At 40.2% G+C, this 24,645-nt stretch overlaps 1 protein-coding gene across 1 annotated transcript in view; it reads left to right on the forward strand.

Annotated features, from left to right (window-relative positions):
* Nucleotides 1-24,645, forward strand: part of HECW2 (HECT, C2 and WW domain containing E3 ubiquitin protein ligase 2) — a 2,117,141-nt gene that overhangs the window by 173,907 nt on the left and 1,918,589 nt on the right. The window lies entirely within an intron of this gene.

The following is a 24,645-nucleotide window of genomic DNA, read 5'->3' on the forward strand; positions in this document are numbered from 1 at the left end:
CCAGTAGAGGGGAGCAATGACCTCTTTTTTCCTGGATGAGAACCCTTTTGTGATGAGGCGTGCCATGTAAAAGGATTTCCTGACTACTTCATTAGCCAGAGGCCTTCTGTGTTAACCTGTACTTCAGAGAAGTAGATACCAAACAGGAGAAGTCCCAGGACTGATTCCTGTGGTACTCCACTTGTCACTGGTTTGAAGTCAGATTTGGAGTCTGCAGCTTTTACAGTGTGGGTTCTGTCAGTGAGCCAGTTGGCAACCCATCTTGTGACATAGGGATTTATACCTAGTTTAGTGAGTTTAGCTATAATTCCAGAATGGGGGATGGTATCGAAAGCCTTGGCGAGGTCAGGATAGGCTGTGTGAACCACCTTATCCTCGTCTACGGCTTTGGTGACTGACTCAAAGAAGTCAACCATGTTCAGGTGGCATGATCTGCCTTTCACAAACCCAAACTGGGTGGGGTCCAGAGTTTGGAGGTTATCAATGTCTTTGTTTATGAATTCCGTGATGATACATTCCATGGTCTTGCAGACCAGGCTCGTCAGGCTAATAGGGTGATAGTTCCCAGGATGAGTGGTGGCTCCCCCTTTGTGGAGTGGGATAACTGTTGCTGTGCAGCATTCAGTGGGCACAAAGCCTGAAGTGAGGCTATGATTGAACATGGTGCTTAGGTGGGGAGCCAGTTCGTTCTGAAGGTCGTGTAAAACGCAGTCTGGGATGTTGTCCGGTCCCATGGATGCTGTGTTTTTGGCTTTAGAGAGTGCTGCTTTTACCTGTGAAGTTGTGATTACAGGGACTCTGCATTCTTCCTGTATAGATATGGGCCCTTTAGGGGGTGAGAGGGGGATAAGGTTAGCACTGAACCTATCTGCCAGGATGTTGGCAATATCAGTTGGTTCTGTAATTTTTGTGCCATTGTGCTGTAACGCAGAGCAGATCTGGGTGTTGCCATTGAGATTCTTGACATAGCTATAGAATGCTTTGTGGTTGTCTGAAGAATCAGTGGCAATCTTGTTTTCATAGCTAGCTTTGGAGGATCTTATAAGGGATCTCAGCTTCTTGCTGAGGCTGACCAGGGAGCTCCTCTACTCATGGGATTTTACTCTCTTTTGCAACAATTTCTTACTTCTGTTGTAGAGTTTGTTTATGGCAGGGGACCACCAGATTGGCTTCCTTTTTTTGGAGGATAGCTTCTTGGTTCTGTTTGGGATAGCACGATCCATGCACTCATGTAAGTGCTTATAGAGTGCATTTGTGTAGGATTCAGCAGCCGTAACTGTATTGTCCATCTGCATGGGTGTTATGAAGTTCGCCACTTCTGTCTTAAGAAGCAGGAAGTTGGCTTTGGAGAAATTTTTTTACCGTGGTTTCCTTAATGGGGGGTGGGGGCGGGATGTGGATATCTTGGGTGATTAGCTTATGGTTGGATCTGACCAACGAGGAGTTGACTTCAGGTGTGGAACACCGGTCACTCATGTTGGTAATGACTAGGTTTAGGATATTGTTGCCCCTGGTGGGGGTGTTGATCCAGGCATTGGAATTTATGAATTCCAGAAAGCGCTAAGCGAAGGAGTTGGTACATGAGTAATTTTCCCAGTTAATGGTGGGGTAGTTGAAATCGCCCAATATTAGGGTGTTTGGTTGAATCCTAATATTTTCCAGTATATCAAGAAAAGAGGAGTGGGAATCCTGGGGCATGGTGGGGGATCTGTAGCAGACTACAATTTGGATTGCAGTTTTGCCCAGAGTTAGTTGCACTTGGATAACCTCGGCTGCATTATGCTGAGCAACTAGCCTGGAGGTGTGGATATCTTTAATGAATATGGACACACCTCCGCCTTTGGTGTTCTGGTCCAGGTTAGATGGCCGAAAAGTGTGGTATGAGTTATAGCCTGGTAATGCAAGGGTGCTCTCTGGAGCCTTGAACCAGGTCTCAGTCACTGCACAGACATCGATGTTCTCCATTTTAAGGAGTGCCTCGAGTGAGTGCATTTTGAGATTTAGACTTCTAGCATTGAGTAGCATTACCCTCAGTTTTTGCTTGCCTGTTCCTGTTACGGTGGTGAATTTGTCATTTGAACCTTGCCTAAAAAAGGTACTATAGGGGTAGTAAGAGCCTTAGCCAGTATCCGGAATCCCAGGGGTGACAGGTGCAGGCCATCTCTGGCAAAGCATCGTGGTCTGTCGACCATGTCGATCCAGGCAGACAGATACTGGATCCCTTTAGAATGACACCAGAAGCTTAGCCAATTGTTGATGTCAATATATATATGTAAAATAAATATGTACAATACATATTCCTTTCACATTTTTATTCCAAGTTTCCAAACTTCTTTAGTGTCACATTAATTGTGCTATGAGTTTAAGATATTAAAATGTCTTTTGTTTGTGTGCATATCTGCTCCTTGAAGACCTAAGGATTTGAAAAGCAGTGTATATATAGACCACATCTTTTAGAAAAGAAAAAGTGCTATTAGTGTACATTTTCATTGTTATTGGCCAAGCTTTTGTTAAAGTAAATCAATAGATAATTGTTTTATTCTTTTAACTGCTTCTTAATTTGTCATTTCTCTCAAATTGTCATTTAGCATTTAAGTGTTAGAAATAAAACATGAGTAGAAAAGTCTAAAAAGACAGAGAGATGCACACAGTTATGGAAAGAGTGAGAGATGCAAGAATGAGAGAATGTAAAAGGAAAACTGCTAGCTTGGATGGAGGTGAGTGTTCAGTAAGTCTGAGAACAGCTTGGCTTGGAGAGGTTTGCAGTGGCAGGGAGAGTATGGGAGTTAGAGATGGTAGTAGCTTGAAAGGTACAGGAAAAGAGGTACCAGGACACCCCTGGACAGCATAGAATGGACAAATGGGGGAAGGAAAAAGGCAAACAACAAGATGATATGGACAAATGGCATCAGAGAGCAGGACAGTTGAGTGTAAAGGAAGAAAGTAGTAAAGGCAGCCATGAAAGGCATGGCAAGATGAAGGCAGTAAGATGGAGAGCAGGTTCAGATAGCAATGACAAATGATGGTGATTCAAAGCCAGTGGTGGCCATGGAAGTGTCAACACAGCACAGAGAGCAGGAGGAAAGTGGAAAGGAAATGGCATTCAGCCCAATGAGAGAGATAGAAGGTAAGAGGACAGGAAAAGTGGATAGAGCATGCAGGAAGGTGACAGGAGGAATGGGAAAAGGATGAGATTTGGTGCATGGAGTGTGGTAACCAGCACAGACAGTAAGGAAGGGTAGTGGAACTAGATGAAGGGAGCACAGAGGAATGGTGATGACAGAGCCAAGAAGTAAATCATGTGAGCTTCAATGTGGAAGTGGAAAGCATGGTTTTCATTACTGGAGACTCCTTCACTAAGGAGATTGAGTCTTTATAAGGGAGACAGGAGAGACCAGGCTACAGTGTAACCAGACTTTATTCTTAGATTCTTAGGTTTAGGAAGACATGGTAGGAGGTGACTGAAGTGTTCATCAAGAGTGAGGTGTCCGTGTATGTTTTGGTGCACATAAGCACCAATGACCTGTCTGGGAACGGTAGATAAGGTGGCCAAGAAATAGCAGGATGCTGGATAGAGGAAGCATTCTATGACTTCTGACTTATACAAGTATCCAACACAATGATGAAAGACAGAATTATGAAATGTGATTACTTGCTTTGGCAGTGGATATGGGAGAATGCTTGGGCCTGAAAAAAAAACATCTCTGTGTTAGGGACAGGGTTCAGTTGTTATTCTTATCCCAGAAGGGGTAGTGGTTCTTTGGGTTGTATTTGAAAGGTACAGCTCAGTGGCTGTATCTTAAGCCAAGATGGAATGGAAAGTGATATCACAGATACAGAAGAAATACGCAAGCAGGAGAGAGAAGGAAAAATGGACACTGGATTTATCTAAGGAACACGAAAATGTGACTTTGAGCATGGGTGGGTAGTATTTCTATGGAGCACAATGAGTTCACGTTTTTAGACAGCGGAACTTCAAGCAATATTGCAAGTGGAAAAGGTGGACATTGCTAGTACCACAGAAACATGGCTTATGTACAAGAGACAATACCTGGGTATAGAGTATTCTGGAATGATAGAGAAGAGAAGTGCGGTGTGGAGTAGTGACGTATGGGGTGTGGTCTGCCTTATTTTCACAAAGGGATTTTATTTATTTATTTAGTTAGTTAATTTGTTTACTTGGGCAGTATGCTGAGTGACTCAGGCAAGTTCAGGCAGTGGCTAGAAACAGATTTAGGATTGGGGCTAGGACCAAAAATGGTGTTTATATTTTCCCTACCAGAGGCTACACTACACATTCACAGGTCCTATATTTTAGTTATTAATGAGTTACCTGGCTGTTCTACATACCGTGTTAGAAAATGAAATTGTGTAATCTGTAAAAGTTCTCGAGTGTGATATATTAAATTCAGCATGTTTTTAGGAGCAGTCGTTCCACCTCTGTAACGGAAGGTTGACTTGAGACTGTGTGTCCTGGACAGTCAGGACAATAGAGGTGCTAAGCTGTCAACTGATTACCATTTGATGGTGAGGTTAGGTTAGACAGCTAGGGCAGGGGTATACAGACCTGGGAAAAACAATGGTATAGTGTAATGAGGTGGTGCTGGAAACACAAGTCTGTGTGGGATGAGTCAAACTCCCACCACCAGAAGATTTTTTTCCATTTATTTGATGAGGGTGGGGATATGGAGATAAATGGACTGTATTCAAGGCCTTAGTAGTTCAGGCAACATCAAGGAGCCTGTCTTGGTAGTAATTCTAGGACCCGGTGGCGGACACCAACAGTCAGAGAAACTGTCAGGATAAAGAAGGAGTCTTTCCATGCTTGCTTGATAGATACCAACAAATCAAGAAGGCAGCAGCTGTTGTAGCTGCCAGAGCTGAGGCTGAGATATGGTAGGAGTTTGAAAAGGCCATGGAGAATGACTTTCAGGTGGGTTGAAGAGGTTCTGGAAAACTGTTCAGTGATTTAGCGGGGGAGACTGTTCTCAGGAAGAGTGAAGACTTGGTCACCTCAACTGAGTATGCTACTGAGAAGTTGAAAAAATGTCTTTCTTCGTAGTATTGAGGATCATAGCTGTGTGTCTTAACGTTGCTAATAATAAAAAAGTATTAATTAATTTGCAAAACTGTGTGAAACTACACTAATGCAATTTGCAGTGGGCTTCACTCCCAATTGCACTCCCCTCCACACACACACCCCTGCTAACAATATATCCTGACTGTGAGATCCCTGCCTCTCAGAATAGGGTGAAAGTTATGAGATATTACAATACCAGATTTGGTACATTTTTCTCTCCCTTTCTGTGTTAATTGCTTTCTGGTTCTCTGATCGCAGCTGAGGTCCTCATAAGTGTGGCAGACACCCGGAAACAACACTCTTTGGAAACCCTGAATCTGGAGCAGTACACCACTGCTCAAACCTGTGTAGAGAAGCCAGCTGAGATAATTTGGTACATTGTGAGGCTGCTCCCTTGGTGCTTCCCAGAAAAAGTATGCCAGGCACAACCCACTGGATAGGTTGCTCCAGGGCAGATTCAAGACACAGTGAATCAATTATAGTTATCAGCTTGACAAGGAATGTCTTAAGATACCACAGGATGAGTTGGAGAGTAGAGGGTCTGGTCTGCTCTGCTCTTTGTACTATTACTACTGTAACACTGACCAGGACAAGTGATGTGGACACTGGATGGATGCACTGATGATTGTTTCCTTGTGGTCCTCATTCTGAACATTAAGCTGCTATAGGACTTAACCACAGAGAAGCTGTTTGATCCCTGGTTCTAGACCCTGCCATTCTCACAGTTCCTGTATGACTGATCACAGAGAATAAACCATTGTGATGATTCTGTCTGATTTTTAGTACCTTTATTGAATTATCACTTAAGATATAGGCAGACATACATTTATATGAAAGAAAACAAACCATGTTAACGTGTTCACAGTTACAAACATACATCAAATATATTATTTTATACAATTATCACCAATCCAACATTTCATAAATTGAACAATTCCCACCTTCCCTTAGTCTCATTCTCCTCCAAAACATTATTCTGCATGTATTGTTCCCACAATTTCTGTTTTGCTTGTGTAGTTTGCTCCTACCTTTTTCTAAAGATCTCACTTCCGGTTCTTTTATCTCTGTTACAGTATTCAGATAAGGTTGGTTTACATTTTGATTTCCATTTTCTAATAATTGCTTTTTTTGGCAGCCACCAGAATTATATTTAACAAGACGTTACTGTGTCTAGAAAATTTAAATCCTGTGTCACAGCTCAAAAAATAATTTCCTTGGTTACATATTTATTTATTTATTATTTATTTTACATTTGTTGACCGGGAGTAGTCCGACTTGAGATGCAAAATAGCCCTTTTTCAGCCGAGGCCTGCTGAGCAATCCATTTGCTCACCCAATATTTCTGACAGAGTACTCTGTAGAAAGTTTTTAAGGTCTACTAACTCATTACTTTCCCAAAACATACATTCTCAGTTATCCCTTTCTTTCCCATTCCTATCTCCGGCATTTGCCACCTACCAGAGGATTAATTATTTGGAGTCTGCTTGGAGTATAAAAATAGCAACAATACTAAATCTTCTAGACTTTGTTGCATATTTGGGAGCCCTGTATATGTCCTTCTATTGTTTCCTTGTGAATCTTTTCTAACCTTCTCTAATTGATTCCTTTAGTTATCGTGAAATATTGAAGTATATGTTCCAGTTACAGCTCATAATGTGTTTATGTACAATAAATGACTTGAACCTATCTTGTGCCTCAGTGTCTCATTTTAATACACAAGACATGTGACACCTATTGTCAGAATCTCCTTCATAGGTAAGTACTAGGCCAGCTGACTTTGTGGGCCAATTTAAGCTTAGCCACTTCCCATTTCAAAGGTGAGACTCAAATCCTGTACCTTGTGTCTAAAAGGTAAAGATTTTAACCGTTACAGTAACCCTCATTCTCGTATGTGCTTAATTCTTACATTGCTTTCTGCTTTGTTAAAGCCTGCATTGTCTAGGCAGTTTTTGTATCCATATGGAGTGAAGCCTTCTGTTTAAGGCAGGGGAAACATCAATGACAGGTTTTTGTGTTGCCTACGTTACTCTTCAAGCTTATCTGCACACTATTGCCCTCATAGCAGTTTGCTTTTTCAGCAATGTTATCATTATGACAACTTAATTTTAACTTTAGAAACCAATCTTTGTCTTTCAAAAAGTTATCTTTAAGTGTTTTTTCCAACTCTTTTCTGATGATAATCTGTCAGGTGTCTCAAACTGGCCAAGAAATGTGCTTAAATCACAGTTTGAAAAAGTACAAAAATGCATTTTTTGTTTTGTTGGAGGTGAGGAATTCATATCCATTTCAACAAATAAGCAGGAGATTGTGGTCCACATTTGGCATCAGCTGAACCTCCAGGCACATGAACCAGGAACAATACTGAATTGCAGTCCTTATTGCACAGATTCAAGTCAGGTCCTCTAATAATCCCACTGAGAGTGCACACAGTTCTCCTAGCCTGGATTACAAAAACAAATTAGCAAACAGTGCTGGGTAAATAGCTACAAACTGGGAAGTGATTAGAAATACTTGAACTTGCTGTGTAATGGCAGATTACTGCCTGTTCTTCTAGTGCTGAACCTCCTAGGATGTGGGATCTGCAGTGATCAACACCAGCACACACGGTACATGTATGGTATTAACTTGGTAATCTAGCCCCAAAAAGAGACAGTTATTGTGTTATCAATGGAATTCCTGTCTTATCTAAGAGAAAGAATTGTTAACTGTACACATCAGCCTTTATTTATGTATGTATTAATAATCCATACATTCATTCAATTATTCATTGCATTTTTAATTAGTGAATTGGTCTACTTCAAAGATCTTTTCGGCCAAGATCTAGGTGATGTGACAGTTGGAAAGACCTAGGCGATTTGACAGTTGTATTTGTACAAAAGAAAGACAACTGAAGAGAAGTAAAAACATAATGCGACATAAATAAAAATCATAGTTAATGGACAGTAAACAATCAAATGGGAAAAAAAACCTACATCATTTTAGAAAAAAGGTGTCATAGTTTTGGATCTATACTTCAAAGCCAAGAAACTATGATTCTATCAATTTTAACTGCTATTTACAAAAACATGTATATTTACATATCTATATGTACGTGTGTGTGTGTGTATATATATAATATCTATGTATATATATATATATATATATATATACATATTATATATATATATATATATATATATATATATATATATATATATAGATAGATATATAGATATATATATACATGCATACAATAAAGTGTGGCTGGATTAAATATAGCCGAAATTAATGAGATGAATTAAACTAGCAGGATTACCTGGCTTGAGTAACCTTTTGTATATCACCTCAAAGACAGGGTATGTGCTCAATAAAAGAAGTCTACAAACAAGAAGAAAAGTCTGGATTGAAGGCCTGTATAATAGTTATAACCGTGAGAAGAAAATGTGCTGCACTGGAAATAATTTTTATATGCTTTGAAGGTCATTTACATGTTTTGGGAGTCAGAGATAAGGAATGGATTTTAGCCTTTGTCACATAAACATCTGCATGCATGTTCCTTATTCAAGTAATCAAGTAACTATTGTGTGACAGTTTGGTAGTCTCTCAAAGATCTTAGGTTATTGGTAAGTGCATTCCAACAGTCTTAGAGAAGGACATTTTACCCAGAGTATTATTATGGGGAGATAAGCACCTAATAGGACCACTTCCAGTTGCAGATCTGAGGGAATGATTGTATTGTACTAGTATGCACTTCACATCTAATTCTTTTAAAACATGGTATGTAGTCCTTCTTGTCCAGCATGGTTCAGTGGCTTGTCAGTTGATTTTTGACCTGAAATGTCAGCAGTATAGATTAGCATATTGTTTCAGTCCAACCGCTGCTCAGGATGTTGCTTTAGTGGGGCTTGAAGTTGCTTCAGAACAGGAACATTTTGGCATTTGCTGTTAGTATCAATATGATAGTTATATTTTCTCCTACAATCCAGTCATGCATGTTATTTACCATTGAAAGGGTTGAGTAACCATCAAACTCATCTTTTTCTGATGGGGGAATGCTGAATATTTGTAAATCGAGCATAAGCTGGCAGATTCAGGTGCTGGGTGATATTGAAGCCCTGACTAGAGAAACAGACAAACAAATATTGGTATCTTATCAAATCTGATGTCACTACACAATTCTTCTGTACATAAAGTCTGCCAGTCTGCTACTGTCATATGTCCCTAAGGAAGAGCACAGAGTACTGTGGTGGATTATGTCTCTGCTTTATTTACTTATTAATTTGCTAACCATGGTAGAAAACATTTGTTCATGCTGAGAGCCTAAAAAAGGAAATATAATAAAGTACAGAACACAAAATTGTTAATGAAGCATAAAGTATGATGTGAAAGTAACAGGAATCAGTAAACAGGTGATGCAAATTCAATCTGAAAAATAAACAGGTAAGGAAACAAGACATTGCCATTAGAAAAGCAATTAAGCAGAGAGGTAAAAAGAGATCATCACCAGTAGAAATAGTAAAGAATGTAGTAAAAAGAGTTGTTCCTGCATACACATATATACAGATTAAATCCTGGGTGCTTAAAGTGGGTGAATATGTCCAGACAATGGTGTACATGTGCGACTAAGAGATAAATTTGAGTATTCTTGAACATTTTCCAAGCAAAATGTGAATCAACATTTATAAAGCAGTAGTACCAATTGCCAATTTCAGAACATTTCAGCTGTGAAATACCAGCTGAAGTGCTGTCATTATCATCCAGAAATGTGCCACAGTGGGTCACACTGCAGTGGGGAAAGGAAAATTTAATTGTTACTACCTTACCTACAATAACGCCCGTGCTGTTTACATTCTGTTAGCCAACTATGACCGTTCAATGTATTTTTTTTATGATAATATGCGGTTTCCCTCTAAGGGACTTTCCATGGTTTATGTTTGGTGAATGGCCGTTCGATAAACGTGCCATTCGCTGGCCGAACATAGACCCACTGCACAGTGTTCTGTCATTAACCCTACATATCCATCCAATACCTATATATAGTTTCCTGCCAGGATTAAAAATAATAATAAAAATTACATCTTATTACCTCCACCTGCTGCCACTGCTGCTCTTTTCCACTGCAGCCATGCACTTTATGATTTAATAGCTGCAGGCTTTCTGCTCCTTGCTTCCCCATGAAGCACTACAAAACACTTGCAACACATTTTGATTATCTCTCTGTAATTTATTAGGTCAGTGTAAATGGGAGATATTTGACAGTTTCTTCAAAAATATCTATTTATTTGTTCTAAAGTTATCATACTAACTCAGCTGTATGCATCCCAACTGTTACTGTTTAGGAAAGCCAGGCATTTAACCTGCTTTGTCTTTCTCATGCCTTTTGCCTTTTAATTCAAATGTTAGAAACAAAACAGAAAAAATATTTACTGTTGCCAGACTTGATATTTCATGCCACATAATCCTTTTTGTGAAAGTATCATCCTTTACATTAAAACCTAAAATCAGAACTGTACAATGATCTGAAAAATAAGTTAGCAAAACATCAGGTTCAATAATAGTGATTTCTAAACATAAAATTCATTAATATTTCCAGAATAATGAAGAGCACTGTTGTTTAAATGCTAAGCAAAGCTAAAAATGGCTGCAGGTGTATGTTTTGCTCCTCTCTGTCCAGTAGTCTGTCCAGTAGGTGGCACATCACCCCTCCTTAAACACGGATAAGCAGAAATTAACTACTCAGCTGAAATGCTAGCAGATTTTTGGGTAATCTTGGATATAGTTAGGGATTTTTCCTTCTGTTCCACAGAACCAATACCACCCCACATGTTTTGGGTCTGCCTTAATGTTGTTTACTGGTTTTAGGAATACATATTGGTAGGTGTCCTGCACTGGTCCCTGGATAACCCATTCTATGACATTTCTGTCACTATCAATGAACAGTTGCTGTTTGGGGATTGGCCATATACGCTTTCTTTAGGATGCCATAAAAATTAGGGCTTCACTTCTAGCCCTTCTTGTTGTGGGTCTAGTTTTGGAGGCTATACTATTACAGCCTAATATATGCTCTGTGTTGTGATACATTTCCTGACAAAGAGGGAACAAGTCAGTCCCTCCTTTACAGACAATCATTGATGGTTCTGGGACTTGCTTGTTTTTTGAGTTTTACTCTTTCAGTAGCTGTAACTTCTCTTGCCAAGGATGTGCTAACAGTTATTCAGAACTGTACTTCCAATCCGTAGTGGAATTGCTGCTCTGTGGACCATGTCGGAGATGACTTTTTGGAAGTATGGTAATAGATCAGTCCTTCCACCTCTTGGTAAATATGATCATCTACTTCTCCTTCTTGGTTGCAGGTTGAAGTGGTTATGTTCTCACTTTTGCAACCTGGGTGGTTTACTTTTCCAGTTCCTGTCACTGATTCCTCGTCCCTTTATATAATTCATATATGAAGGTTAAACTCCTTCTTGATGCTCTTTTCTGGTTGAATTTAGAGTGAATTTGGAAGTGAAATACTGGAATCTATCCCTGGTTTTGACCATGACCCCCCCGCCCTCAGTTGTTTAAATAACAACCAACTCAAGCTTGGTGCTTGGCTCAGGTCCTTTTCTCCTGATGCCACTGCTGCTGGTTGAAGCTTTGGAGGTTGTGTTGGGGCTTGGAGAGCCCTGGAAGACTTCCATTTGGGTTTTGAACAGAAGATACCATGTGCCACTCCATTTAGCTTGTTCTTTGGAATCTTTGATGCTTAGAGGCTGTATACTCAGACCTCTGTATGATGTGATGATTGCTGAAGAGACTTCTACTAGGATTGAGCTACTGGTAGCAACTTTATGCTCAAGAATTTTCTCTGAGAGATTGGATAAGCAATTCACAAAGAAACAATGGGAGGACATGTTTATGACTCCCAAATATGCAGTAAAGTATAGAAGATTTAGGATTTTTGCTTGGTTGGGGCTGCTGCTTTTGGATCAATGATGAAGAAGCATTCATGGCTTCGGCTTAAACCTTTGCCTGATGATGCATTACATCCGAGTGACGCCTCCAGGTGCATCTGCAGTTAACTCCTACTGATGCTTCTAGGCGTTAAATATTGCTTGTTCATATTTGCATCAATAATTCCAAAACCATGCTATGTACAAGGTTTTAAAAGATTTCAACTTAAAGCTTACACAATGGCAAAATCAACTGCATTAATATTTGACCTCTGTCTAGTGCAGGTAAACAGATACTGTTGTTTTTATGATATTAATTTATATGGATATAATTTTCACATTTTTTTAAATATCTCATCAACCAAGTAACACAGACAGAACTCTTTAGCCTCATGTAAAAGCTCTCAGCTGGATGAATAAAATGCTGCTGACAGTATGTGTGTAACTTGAGTGGTTGCTGAGATATTGTAAGTTGTTTACCGAATGTTGTAAATGTAATAATTACTATGTTTGCTGTGACTTATAAAATTTGGTTTAAGACCTAGAACCTAAAGAATACTACCACTATAAAATAGTTTGTCATTTATACTTCTTTCATAACCCCTATGGTTTCAGAGATTTGAACATTTGTTTGAAGTGTGAACACATAATTTGATTCTGTCAAAAGGCTTAGGCTCCGCCCATTGGAAGTTACATTGCAAACTTCCTGAGCTTCATTGGAGTGAATGAGGCTAAGTTGATGGATGCCACTCTTAATAATAAACACTTGTTTCATGAAGCTGCTGCTGCTATGTTTAAGTCCCTTCAAGATCAGAGTAAGACTTTACAGGAACTTAAACATGTGTTTGTTTCTCCAGTGCCTAAATTTTAAAGAAATTACCCTAATAAGCCAGCTTTTGTTCACAGGCAATCCCACCCTTCTCCTAAGGGTAAGAAGGGTGGCAAGTGGGCTCTTCTTGCTAAGGCTACTGAGATTTCTGTGCCTCAGAAATCTCCCTTTCCAGATAAACCAGGTGCTGTCTGACTATCCTATTCTTCTCAGCCACTTTCCTCTTTCTCTTTGCCTTTCTCTCTCTCTTCCTCTTAGGCTACTGATTACTCAGGATTTCTGGGTCCAGTCCATTATTCGCCAGGGGTATTTCTTGGTTTGGAAATCTTTTCTCCCTTTTATGGATATTCCTTAGCCCCCTCAGAAACAACTCTCTTCTGTTCTAGAGGTGCTTTAGGACCTTTTGACTCAGGGTACTATTCAAGAGGTACCTGTGTTCCAAAGAGGGAGGAGGTTTTACTCCAGGATGTTTCTAGTACCCAGAAAATAAGGTATTTGGGGGCATTTTCTAGACCTCTCTCATCTAAACATTTTTCTAAAGGTACCCTCCTTTTTGAATGTTGTTCCTTCAGACTCTGTTCCCTCTTTTGCTTCCTCAGGCATATATGGTGTCTCTGGATCTGAAGGATGCTTATCTCCATATTCCTATCCGTCCCCTTTTCAGGAAGGTTTTACATTTCTCTGTTGCTTTCTGACATTTTCAGTTCCATGCTTTGCCCTTTGGTCTTTGTACTGCTCCAAGGGTATTCACCAAATGTCCCACTCCTGTGATTGCTTTTTGCAGGATTCAGGGGGCACAAGTATTTCCTTACGTGGGATGCAGAGCAGTTTTTGCCGGCCTAAAGTTGCAGGAGATGTGTTTGCCTCTTCAACAGAAGGAGCACATCAGTGTCAAAGAGATGAAAGCTCTTCTGCTGGTGCTTCAGGCTTTTCATCCTCTTTTCTCCCCAGGACCTCTCAAGGTATTTACAGACAGTACCACAGTGATGTGGTATGTAAACAAACAGGGGTGACAAGATCTTATCTTCTTTGCTGGTTGGCACTTCTGTTGTGTATTCTTGCTGTCCAGTATCAAGTGACTCTTCAGACAGTTTACATTCCCTTAAGTCAAAACATTGTGGCAGACACTCTGAGCAGGTTCTTAATCTCATGAATGGATGTTTCACAGGGATGTGTTTCTGGACATTGTCCACCAGTAGAGTACTCCTCAAATAGATCAATTTGCCTCCCCTCTGAACAGACAAGTTCCTCTTTTATGTGCCAGAGTCCCAGGTTCTCTGGTTTGGAAGATGGATGCCCTCTCTTTTTCTTGGAAGTGGATGTTTCTTTATGCTTTTCCTCCCCTTCCCTTCATTCCAAAAGTCCTGTTCAAAAATTTCACAGGATGCTCCCACAATCTTGTTGGGGGGGGGGCTTCCTTTTGGCTGAGATATTGGTTCCCTCTTCTTCTGCATTTAGCCAAGGGCAATCATTGCCCATTACCTGACAGTGTTGACCTACTCACACAAGACAAGGGATCTGCCATAAATTCCTACATGTCCATTCACTGTGGGTGATAGGATTTTGATTCCACACACACTTTTTTTCTGAGGACATGCTTAGGGTCCTGCAGGAGGCCATGAAACCCAGTACGAGGAAATCTTACTTGCCCAAATTGAAGAGGTTTTCTGTTTGGTGTCTTTCTCGTAACCTATCCACTTTCTGTGGATGTTGCCTTGGTTCTCTGTGTGAACTGCTCAATGCTGTGTTGGCTTAGTCTTCTGTTAATGCCCACTTTTCAGCTATTTCTGCTTGTCTGCCTTTATCCCCTCCTTTATCTTCTAAATTTGAGGCTAAACAATTCCTAAACGGCATCCTTCATATTAGACCACCCAGAAAGCCTGTTCCTCCTCCCCCCTGAGATCATAATTTTGTTTTGGAAAAATTGACTCAAGCTCCTTTGAGCCTACAGCTTCAGCTTCCTTGCAACATTGCTCTTGGAATACTGTACTTTTGATAGCCCTTACTTCTGCCAGATGGGTGTCTGAGCCTCAAGGCCTTATGGCCTGTCCTCCTTTTTTGCTGTTGCATAAGGACAGGGTGTCCTTGTGTACTATTCCTTCTTTTATGCCTAAGGTGGTGAGTGAGTTGTCAGTTAATCACTCTATTCATTTGCCCACTTTTTTACCTTCTCTGCAATCTGCCAGTGAGAAGGTGCTGCACATGCTGGATGTGCTGAGACTATCAGGAACTCTGACCAGCTCTTTGATTCTTTCATCCTAGGTCCTTAGGATTAGCTATATCCAAGCAAACTATTTCTTTTTTTTATTCTTTTCATGGTAAGAACCTTCCTTATTCTGTTAAGGCTAATTCTACTAGGGCTGTGGCTTCTTCTGGTGCTTTTTTCAAGGGTTTGGGTACTAACTGTATTCCTAAGGCTGTTACCTGGACTTCTGTGCATCCATTTACCAAGCACAACAAGTTGGATGGAGTCTCCAGAGCTAGAGCTGGTTTTGCTAGGTCCATCCTTCATTGTTTCCTAGAGGGCTCTGCTGGTACTTCTTTCTCCCAAGTTTCTTCCTGAGCTTTGGCACTCTCCCTAATTTCCTACAGTTTCTCCAGCCAGCTTGGCCGACATGGGCATCCTGAGGCAGTGTAGCAACTCCTCATGTACACAGACAACCATCTACTTCTAGCTGACACAAACTCAACATGTGAGAGATGCAACTATATTAAAAACCTTGAATCAATGCTTTCTCACACACCAGTCAATACATCTAACACTGAGCAGGTTTTCAGCATGCACACCTCACCACCTACTCTACTCAGTCCCACATCACATATACCTACAAACGTGGAGGTCCGCACCACATACTTACCTAAACACTAGAAACCTCCCAAACACAAACACAAGCAAGCTACACATTTATTTATTTATTTTATTTTATTTATTTAACATTTGTTGACTGGGAAAGTCTGACTAGGTTCCACAGATCCTGTTTTCAGTGGAGGCCCGGGGAGAAATGCTCCAGAAGCATGTCTTTAGAATGTGTGAGGAAACCGGAGTACCCGGAGGAAACCCACGCGAATGCAGGGAGAACATGCAAACTCCGCACGGAAGGCACCCCAGCCGAGAATTGAACCAGAGAACCTCTTGCTGTGAGGCGACAGCATTAACCTCTGCACCACTGCGCCGCCCATCTTAACATAATACTTTCTGTGCAGAACACAATAGCTCATGCACCAGTGTCTCACCTGTCAAGCCCATAAGGCTAAACACTAAACCTAACATATTAATCATAGGAGATTCCATCGTGAGACACACACACGTGCCCCTCAGCAGGCTGGATAAGGAAAAGGTCACGGTCAGCTGTCTGTCAGGTGGTAGGATCCACCATATCACACATGCACTAAAGTCTCTCAAAAACAGGTACCGTTATGACTCTGTCATAGTCCATGTTGGTCTGGACAACTTGAGACATACCTCTCTGGACTATATGAAGAGAGACACGACTGAGCTCTCAGACTGTGTGTCTCAGGCAGGTACGTCTTTAGCCATAAGCAGCATTTTACCTTCACCTAGAATGATGCCTCAGTGCAAGCAGAAAATGATTGACGTCAATAATTGGCTTAGTTTTTGGTGTAATTGTAAAGAGATCCAGTATCTGTCAGTCGGGGATGATATGAATGACAGACCTCAGTGCTTGGCCAAAGATAGTCATCATCATCTGTCACCCGTGGGATTTTGGCTACTGGCTAAGCCACCCCTATAGTGCCTATTTTAGACAGTGTCACAAGGACAAAACTCCCAATGTAAAAATACGAACCAAAAACAACCACAAGGTTATGTTGCTAAATGCTAGGTGTCTTAACATGAAACTGCACTCACCGGAAGCAGTCCTCACCCTGGAAGATTTATTTATTTATTTTTATTTTACATTTGTTAACCGGGAACGTCCGACTTGGAACAAGCCATTTTTCAGTGGAGGCCTGGGGAGAAATGCTCCAGATGCATGTCTTTATAACGTGGGAGGAAACCGGAGCACCTGGAGGAAACCCACACAAATGCAGGGAGGACATGCAGACTCCACGCAAAAGGCACCCTAGCCGAGAATCGAACTCGAGAACCTCTTGCTGTGAGGCTACAACACTACTGCTGCACAGCTCTGCCATCCGCAGTGGTGCAGTCATAGAGACCTGGTTCAAAGCTGTGGAGAGCACCCCAGCCATACTGGGTTACACCTCCTTCCACACATTCAGACCACAAACTGAAGGCAAGAAGACTAAAGGAGGTGGTATATCAATATTCATCAAGGATAAATACACCTCCAGATCGGTTAAACAGTGTGATGAGCTAGAGATACTTCAGGTGCAATTAACTGTTGGTAAGACACCTATTCATGTCACTGCCAGGTACAGAACCCCCTCTGTGAATCAGGACACCCACTCTGCCTATTTGGATCAACTTGAGTCTATCAAGATACATCCTAACACCATAGTTTTGGGTGACTTTAACTACCCTAGCATTGACTGGGTGAGTTACTCATGCTCAAATTCACTTGCTCAAAGGTTCCTCGGCTTTGTCAACTCCAGTGATCTGGACCAGCTAGTTGACACCCCCACCAGCGGCATCAACATCCTGGACCTGGTGCTTACAAACATGGGAGACCACTGTAGCTCCCCTACTGTGAATTCATACCTGGTGAGATCTGACCAGAGATCAGTCTCATTTGAGATAACTATCACACCTGACCCTCCCCTAGCAGCAACTAGATTAAAACACTTGTCCAAAGCAGAATATAACCTCTTACAGGATGGTATAAATAGCTTAATTGCCCCTCTCCCCTCAGACAGAACTAGTAACTATGCCGAGCGCTGCACCAATGCCCTATACAAGCACCTGTATAACTGCGTTGACTCGGTAGTACCTGTTAGGTTCAAAACAAGGTTTTCAAGGAAAAGCAATCCTGCTTGGTGGATAGCCACCATTAACAGGCTTTACAATAAAAGGAAGAAACTGTTGTCTAGTAGTAAGAAGGAGCGGGCTGTAAACTGGAGACACTCCCTCATCAGCTTAAATAAGCAAATAAGACTTCTTGTGAAAGCCGCCAAGGCAAACTACGAATTCAAGTTAGCTTCCTCAACCAAGGACAACCATAAGGCATTATTTAGTTACATCAGTATCCTAAAAGGTAAGGCTCAGATTTGTGCCAAACTGGTAGTTAATGGTAACACATACACTGAGCTGGTGGACATAGCTAACCTGCTAGCCAACAGGTTTGATGAAAACTTCACTCCCCCGTCCCCGTCACACTTACCTCATGACATCCCTACCACCTGTCCACTACCTTGTATCTCTAAAGAGCAGATTGTAAATGCCCTCTCTGAGGCCATAAACACAGCATCAGTGGGACCTGACAACATCCCAGGCTGTGTCCTACATGGGCTCAAACACGAATTAGCATCACCATTGGCTACACTTTTCAATCAAAGTGTAAGCACCGGCTTTATCCCAGCTGAATGGAAAACAGCCACTGTTATCCCCCTGCACAAAGGTGGTGCTTCTACTGACCCTGGGAACTACAGATCTATTAGCCTGACTAGCCTTATCTACAAGACCATGGAGAGAATCATCGTGGACCTTATCAACATATAGGTATAGGTAATCTCCAAACACTAGATTCTACCCAGCTGGATTTGTCAACGGGAGATTCATGCTTATTAAACCTGGTGGACTTCTTCGAGACAGTCACAGGGGCCCTGGATAATGTGAAATCTGTGCATACAGCCTACCTAGACCTGGGCAAGGCATTTCACACTGTCCCTCACTGGGGCATCATTGACAAACTCTCCTAGCTAGACATCATCCCTTATATCATAAGGTGGGTTGCAAACTGGCTCTCTGAATAGAACTCATACAGTCAAAATAGGGAAATCCACCTCCAACAGCAGACCTGTTATCAGTGGTGTTCCACAGGGATTGATTCTGGGACCTCTACTGTTTGGAATCTATTTCTCTGAAGTACAAGCTAAAACCAAGTGACTCTGGCTGAGTTCATAGAATCTCCAACGTCAACATCCTTCAAGAAAGTCTTACGCAAACAAATGATTGGTGCCAAAGTCATGGCCTCAAACTCAGTGCAAAAAATGTATTATCATCCCTTTCAGCAAGAGCAATATTCCTGCAGATTACCACATCAGTGGCAATACCCTAAGTACATACTCAGAGATCTGGGCACTCAGGTTGACAGCAACCTTGCCTTTGATCACTGTGTCTCCAGAGTGATAAGAAGAGCATTCTATATGGCTCACCTCAAAAGTAAAGGCATTGCCTCAAGAAAAAGTGAAGTTATCACCTCCCTGTACTTTTCACTCATTAGGACAATACTTGAATACAACACCCCTTCTGCCATGTGTCTTTCAAAGGACCTGCAGCAATTGAAGAGATCACAAAGGTTCCTCACAAAGAAAATTCAAGGTCTTCAGCAGCTATCCTGTGTGGATCGTCTGAATTGTCACTTTATTCCGTTTCTTGCAGACTACTCAGAGGTGATCTCTGCCTTGCATATAAGGTGATTTGTGACCCCGCTTTATTGAAAATGCTGCACATCCGCAAGTTAAATGGCACAAGGGTTACTTGCTCTAAAGAACTTAACTTGGTATGTGACATTAATAGAACCTGCTGGAGGGACAGATTTGTCTCCCAGAAGTTACCGCGCTTTGGAACAGACTCCCACTTCATGTCAAACAGAGCCCCTCATTGTCCCTCTTCAAATGCACTCTGAGTGATTGGATGGGTAACCGTAAATTCACCCGGGGGTTTCACCTGTGTCCCTCTTGGACAGGAGCAACAGGTGCTGATCATGGTAACAAGGGCAGAATTTGGGAAGGCTTGTAAGGGTACTCAGGACATTAGCCTATTAACTTACTATGACCCTATGAGCCTATAAAAATTGTTTTGTCATTTTAGGGAGAGGTTGAGAGTATTCTGTTTAAGGAGAGTATTTGGAGAGTAGTGTATGGTGAACACAACATCTTAACCTTGTGATGAACATGTGCAGGACCAGGAATCTGGGAGCCAAGCCCATATCTCCACCCTAGCAACCATTGCTTGCCATGCCCTGTAGAATGACAGTAGTCACACCGAATCTCGATGAAGCCCACTTGTTTTATGGCAGGCTTATAACCTCCAAGTATTGGACTTTATATGTCAGCTTTATTTACTAGTTAAATATCTGTAACGGTTCTTATTTTTTTCCATTAATTGTGTAGCTTTTATGTCTCTTATTTTCTCTCCTACATTAAAATGATTGAAGTTTGATTGGTAATCCATTTTAGCACAGAACTGCATTTTGATTTAAGACATCATGTTACTGATCTGATCTCTTTCGTAGAAAACACCATTTAGTAAAATGTGAAAAGATTGTCCTTGGTGGGTAATTTCTGACATCAGCTTTGTCACTATTAGAAATGATTGAAAAGAGAACAATTGAATCTGTCTCAGGAACGATGTTAATGTGTGCTTTTAATAAAAGAAGAACGGGTTGAGCCTTGACTAAATCCCTCTAGAGGGAATGGTGCATTCTACAGGCCAAATTCCTCAAAAGTACTCCTGAAAGTGCAGTTATAAAGTTATAATAAATTAATATATTTCAAGTGACTAATGCCTAAATGTTTAATAACCCTTTCACTCAGAAGTAGAGCTAATAAACATGTTACCATTATCCACTGACTGCAGCAAGTATAAATTCATAAAATGTGTTGCTGTTACTCTATGCTTGCAGTTTCTGCTTGTAATTTTTTTGACATTTTGGTCAATGACACTCTCCTCATTTTCAAATTTATTACAGCTTTACTTAGTGTCAGTGGTACAGCAAATTCAGTGTGGCAAGTTAATGTCTCATTTGTAGTCCTGGGTTTGATTCCTTTAGCATCCATTTGCCTGACGCTTTATGACTGTGAACAAGTCACTTAATCAGACAGTGCTTCATGGCTACTCCTGAGTAGAAGCACATGTACTGAGTGATTTAACCTAATTAAAATGTGTACACACTTATTTTCCCAGTAGGATGATTAGAATAGTGTGGGTACTTTCTCCACACTAGACACTTGGATTAATATTTCAGTGCTAGTGCTGCAAGGCAATAGAGGGCTTCTGAAATGTTATCTATCAGTTGAGGCAGTCTATTGAGGTCTTATCTGTACAAGTTCATGACAGTTGAAATAAGAGTTCAAAAACACATGTTGTAGGATTCAGAAATAATAATATCATTTGAATAAACTGCCTACTGCAGGTAGGTCACTGTATACGACCGGGGGAAATGCGATTCAGAGAAAGTTGTGACCACAATGAGACAAACCCTATCACTGTAATAATATCATTTGAATAAACTGCCTACTGCAGGTAGGTCACTGCATACGACTGGGGGGAATGCGATTCAGAGAAAGCTGTGACCACAATGAGAAAAACCCTGTCACTGTCACATTATCATATCTCTGAATTCCACTTTTTTGTCAGACCTGTGACAGTGGTAGTGTTTATTCTTGCAGTACATGTATCACATTGGCTAAGGTACCCCCTACACACAGACACACACACACAGACACACACACACACACATTTCCCACCTCCACATCTTCACTGAACTGTGCTCACATTATGTGTACTGCAACTGCTTCCATTGGATTCACTGGGTGATGGTGATAATTTTTTTCCCCACCTGTAGAAAATTACTCGGCAAATGCTGTCTGAATTGCTTGGCAGCATAAACTGGGAGATGAAAACATTTCCATGGGAGAGCTTTGGATAGTTAGCATTATTCACTTCATTGGACTGCCTCCTTACTATACATCTAGGCCAGTGAGACCACTTTCCACACTGATGCTCACACTACTACGAGGGCAAAGTCAGTCGTGTTAAGCCATTTTACTCCCTGTAATGATTTATGAATCTCAGCAATAGAACTATCTGATGTACAGTTTTATTTTTATTTTATTAATAGCAGCTAGTTTGAAAAATCGTATGAAGAAAAATAAATCAAAACGCATCAGATGATTAATACCCTGAGTCATACAGAAAGATCCAGGAGAACAAGATTGCATTATGAAATAAGTAAACAGTAAACAAAGCAATAAAAATGCTACAACTTGGATGTCTAATATATCAGGATATCATACTTAGCTGGATTTCTATGCATATTTAGTAATCTCTCACTCACTCTGAAAACTTGCCCCCTTCCTTAGCACTCTGACCTTCATAATCAGATTTTCTCACTGACACACACAATTATGCAGTAGCCAAGAGCAGTGTTCTGTCTAGACAGCCAAAATGCAATAATAAAACCTCAATTCAGATCTCCTTCTCAAACTTCAGTCATTCATTTCCACATGTAGCGCTCACACACTCCTTTTTATATCTTACACCTTTTCATTATTCCCAGTGAGTACGTACACGCTGATATAGTTAGCCCTCTCTGAATTAGATGAAGGTTTGCATCTATCCATCAGTTTTCTGTACCTTTTTTCATTCAGCTCAGTGTAGCCGGGGGGGTCATTGCAGGCAAAAGTCTATTAAGCAGGCCCACCTTAGTGCCATAAAACTATTAACATTTAACACTATTGTTTGCAACACATTGCCAGCAACTTTTCAGTATTTAGAAGTGTCTCAACCTACTTTATTTTACACAATCTCAGTCTCTTGGATGGAATCTTTTTAAAAAGCAAGCTGTATATCTTTAGCCCTTTGCCAAGCCTTTATTCTTACAGGTCTTCACTAAAGATGGAAGGCCCTGAATGAGCTAATGAACTCCATGACTCCTGGATGTTCAGGGAAGCCCCTGCTTCCCTTGTCCTGAGTCTTCAGCTAGGAAACTGACTTCCTGAATTGTAGCTGTTTAGCTACAGCCGGCTACAACCTTTCATACAGACAATAAGTGGCAATTAATTAGCTAATGCATTCATTCACTTTCCTGATTAAAGTGCTGTAAGAGCTTCCCACATACTAGTCACTTTGCAAACTTTTAAAGGCACATTCAACATTTTGCTGTATCCGACATGTTACAGCTATCACTTCTTCATAGCACAAATCCATCAGCTTTGGACTCACAGTGATTGGTATTTTGGGACTTAACAACCCAGCAACATTCCTATTAGATAGGCCACTGTGTATTGGAATGGATGGAGGGATAATGCCCATAAGCACAACTTTGTATTGCCATCTGTTTGTGTGCTCAGCCGTTGTAATGGGGCATTCCTCTGCACTGAATTTCCCATCCCATTCTAACAAATGTATATCTGGTAAATATCACAGCCCAAACTCTACCACGCATATCTGTCTAGTTGCTATTTTACAGCATAAAGCAAAGTCAGTGGTAAAACAGGTAAGACACTCACCTTTTGTGCAGAATGCTGTAGGTGTTATTCCCATACCAGGTGGATAGATTACTGCCTCTGCAGTGCAGCCTCCACTAATTTACTATGCAAACAGAACCTGACTTCCTTTGTTTTATGCAACATATTTCCATTGACAGATAAGTTATTAGTAGTTAATCTCCATAATAAAACCCTCCCAAAGTTGCATATTTTCCAAAAGTTTTTTTCCTTCTCTTAATAGCATATACAACATCTTGATGTAAAGATTCATAAAGATTAATTCAAATAAAATTCCCTCTTTATATTTAAATACCGTTTTCTTCTATTCCTCAATGGACTTTCAAAATATAATTTCCACTGAAAAAAATGTATTTTTAAACTCCTTAAGCTAAATTCATAATCTTGCTTTCTTTTATCCTTATGATTTAAATCATCCCCAAAACAATTATATTTATCATCAAAAATCATTTTGACTAGATGATTATCCTCACTATACATTGATTCTGCATAAACAATAAGCTTAACTAAATCTAAACCACCATCAGCAACACTTGTATACAATACTTCAGTCTAGAACCCCAAATGAAGCTGAATACACTCGGTACCATATCTTTTTCATTTTTTTCTGGATAAATAAATATTATTGCCATATATGCTGTTTATCTAATACAAAATAATCTATCATGTACACCTTTATTTTTAAAGCACAATCTGAATGTTTTCCAAAATAAAACCATTTTCTGGATTTTTTATAACATCATCCTATGCTTTATTTATACAGTTCCTATTTTTAAATACAAAAAGAAAAATGTTCATCTGAAAAATGAATACCTTCAATAATTATTTTAACACCAAAACCCTGACTCTTAGCTATATTGAGACATAGGCCCACTTTTCTAAAAGAAACATCAACAGTACTATCATATTCTTCATCCACACTTCATTCCTAGATGTAATAATTAAATAATTATCATATGTCATAAAAGGAGAAATTTGTACCTTCTCTTGCAAAAAATATGCACTTTTCATTCCTATTGGCTTGCATTTTTTTAGCCACAGCATTCATTACAGCAGGGAAAAGTATAGTACTCATAGGGTACCCCTGTCATACCCCTTGACACATTTGTACAGGAGAAGTGAACCAACCATTAACCAAATCAATAACCTTATTTTTTCATATGCTGACTTCAAAATATCTAAAATATTTCCAAAAGTACTATGTTGCAAAAAAAAAAAAAAAATATATATATATATATATATATATATATATATATGTATATATATATATATATATATATATATATATATATATATATCCCATAAGCTGTTATGGTCAATAGTGTCAAATGCTTTACTTGGCTCTCCAATCACAATTTTATATCTATAAAAGGCAGTCCACTAATTCTGTCGCTATTAAGTAATTCTCAACTAATCTTTCATTTTAAACAGTAAATACTATCAAACATATTATGTTT

This window comes from Protopterus annectens, chromosome 2.part0 (assembly GCF_019279795.1).
Source record: "Protopterus annectens isolate FY-2018-M chromosome 2.part0, PAN1.0, whole genome shotgun sequence".
Taxonomy (NCBI): Eukaryota; Metazoa; Chordata; order Ceratodontiformes; family Protopteridae; genus Protopterus; species Protopterus annectens.